The sequence below is a fragment of the Ictidomys tridecemlineatus genome, chromosome 5, assembly GCF_052094955.1.
Source record: "Ictidomys tridecemlineatus isolate mIctTri1 chromosome 5, mIctTri1.hap1, whole genome shotgun sequence".
NCBI lineage: Eukaryota > Metazoa > Chordata > Mammalia > Rodentia > Sciuridae > Ictidomys > Ictidomys tridecemlineatus.
Genome location: NC_135481.1, coordinates 115,820,735 through 115,823,525, shown reverse-complemented (window position 1 = coordinate 115,823,525; position 2,791 = coordinate 115,820,735).

The window sequence follows — 2,791 nt, the reverse complement described above, 5'->3', positions numbered from 1 at the left end:
GGTGACACCTGTGGAGGAGAGAAGTCTACCTGGTGACACCTGTGGAGGAGGAGAAGTCTACCTGGTGACACCTGTGGAGGAGGAGAATTCTACCTGGTGACACCTGTGGAGGAGGAGAAGTCTACCTGGTGACACCTGTGGAGGAGGAGAAGTCTACCTGGTGACACCTGTGGAGGAGGAGAAGTCTACCTGGTGGCACCTGTGGAGGAGGAGAAGTCTACCTGGTGGCACCTGTGGAGGAGGAGAAGTCTACCTGGTGGCACCTGTGGAGGAGGAGAAGTCTACCTGGTGGCACCTGTGGAGGAGGAGAAGTCTACCTGGTGGCACCTGTGGAGGAGGAGAAGTCTACCTGGTGGCACCTGTGGAGGAGGAGAAGTTGATGTGTTGGTCACGGTTTCAGAGGTCTCAGTCCACAGACGGCCAGCTCCACTGCTCTGGGCCGGAGTCAGGCAGCGCATCAAGGTGGAAGAGTGTGGAGGAGGACGGCAGCTCAGGACGTCACACCAGGAAGGGGGGAGGGAGAGAGAGAGAGAGAGAGAGAGAGAGAGAGAGAGAGAGAGAGAGAGAGAGAGAGAGATATTACGGATGAGGGACACAATACACACCCCAGAGGCAGGTCCCCATGACCCACCTCCTCCAGCCACACCCCGCCTGCCCACGTTGTCACCCAGTTCATCCCATCAGGGGATGCACCTGGTGAGGCTAAGGCTCTGTCACCCACTCCTTTCTCCTCTGAACTTCCCTGCCCCGTCTCACACTTGAGCTTTGGAGACACCGTCTGTCTAAACCGTAGCGACGTTCTCCCTGCTCTGCTTTGGCACTTCCTTTCAGTTCCAGAGACGTCACGGACACAGATTGTCCCATCGGCTTCCTCCAGGGGAGATGTTCAAACACTTACCTGTGGCAGGAGGATACAGCAGTGTCCGGGGCCTCCTGGTCCACCGGGAGCTTCCCTGTCACATAGGCTGGTGGGAGGGCGGTAGTGAGCTGGGGCTGCCGTGACAAAGTGCCCTGAACAGAGGGGCTTCAACACGCTGCTGCAGCGTTCTGGCGGCTGCAGCTCAGGATCCAGGTGTGTGCTGGGCCACGCTCCTTCCCAGGCGCCTGGGAAGGGTCTGCTGGGCCGCTCCCGAGCTCCTGGCAGCTCCTGGCTGTGGAGAGGAGCTCCCGCTGCCCCCGGCCTTCTCCCTGTGCCGTCTGTGTCCACATCTGTCCCTTTTCTCAGGACACAGTCATATTGGGTTAGGGCCCCCTCAGGACCTAATTTTGATTGTCTGCAAAGATCCTATTTCCAAATAAGGTCATTTTCACAGAGAACTCCGGGCTCCGTGGGTGAGCCTTGGGAAAGTGTCCCCAGGGAGGTGGGCTCTCTAGGAAGGGACCAGAGCCAGGGAGCTGAATGCCATGAACACGCAAGTTCAGTGGCGAGGACAGGCCCAGGCCCAGGCCTGCTCCAGGCTGCCCTGCTCAAGACGGAGGCTCATTCCTGGCGAGGTTGGCCTCTCTCTCTGTGGACCCTGGAAAGAGGACACCCCCTGCTCCACCCAGCAGGAGGGGGTGATGGGACACCCCCAGGGCTGTAGGGCCCTGGAGCCTGCAGTGGGTCAGCTCAGTCACCTGGATGGTCATCTCCCGGGGCCAGGCTCTCTGGCCATGTGGGCTCAGGAGAAGCTGCCCGGCCACCCAATCTAGAGTAGCCCGTAGCATGTACACACACACACCCCACATACCCCACACAGACACACAACGCACAACCATAACCACAACACATCACACACACCTCACGCCACACACAGATACATGCCCACAGATGCCTCGACTCTAAATCTCTCCACCCTTGGCTCTTCCCTCCTAGCCGGTTGCTCTCATTCTGTTGGGGTCCCGGGGGTCCTTGCCGACCTGCTCCCTGTTCTAGGATTTAGATTCCTGGCCACTGTCAGGGACCTGCCCATCTTGTTCCCTGATGGGCCCTGAGCCCCTAGGACTTGCTGGGCACATGGCAGGTGCTGTGGGCTGCAGGCTTGGGGCCACCTTCCTGTGGTCTGTGGGTGTCGCCAGAGAGGAGTGAGGACCTGGGGTTCTGCCCACCGCACAGCTCTGCTAGGGTCCCACTGCGCCAGGTTTTCTCATGGCAGTTTTCTTATTCAAGTTGCAAACAGAGCCTTGGAGAGGCTGAGAGGGCCCCCGGGCACCTGGGGATTTCTCAGATCTCCTCGCAGGCATAGATCTGGTGTGACCGTGTCCACGTGCAACCCAGAGGCTGCCAACCCAGGTGCTGCCCATGTGACCCCACAGGGGGTCACCTGAACTCGGGATGGGTTCTTTCTGCCCTGGCAGCTTTCTGGGGGCCATCTCACCAACACCCCCAGGACTCCAGGTGCTGGCCCCCGATCCCCTGCAGCGTTATGAAGGAAGGCCCGCTGGACCCTGAGCGGCAGGTGAGCAGCCGGGGAGGTCCAGCCCTGGCCATGGGTCTCTGGACAGGCTCCTAACTTCCTCATCTGGAAAGACAGAGGGGAAGAGGTCGCTCTGACAGACTGGCCGGGGTTTCCCGAGCCGAGCGGGCACCGTGCTGGCCACTCCTCTCAGTACCTATTAGCCTGGCCCCAGTTCAATGTTCCATAGCCGCTGGCAGCAGGAAGCTTCCGGAACAGCCTTCCTGCATCCGTGGGGGAGAAGCGGCACACTTGGAGGTAGGGCCAAGGCTATGAAAGGAACCGGCTGCGAGACCCCTCCAAGGCCCCATCCAGTGACAGTGGAGGACAGGCTCCTTCCCCGCCCCCGCCCCAGG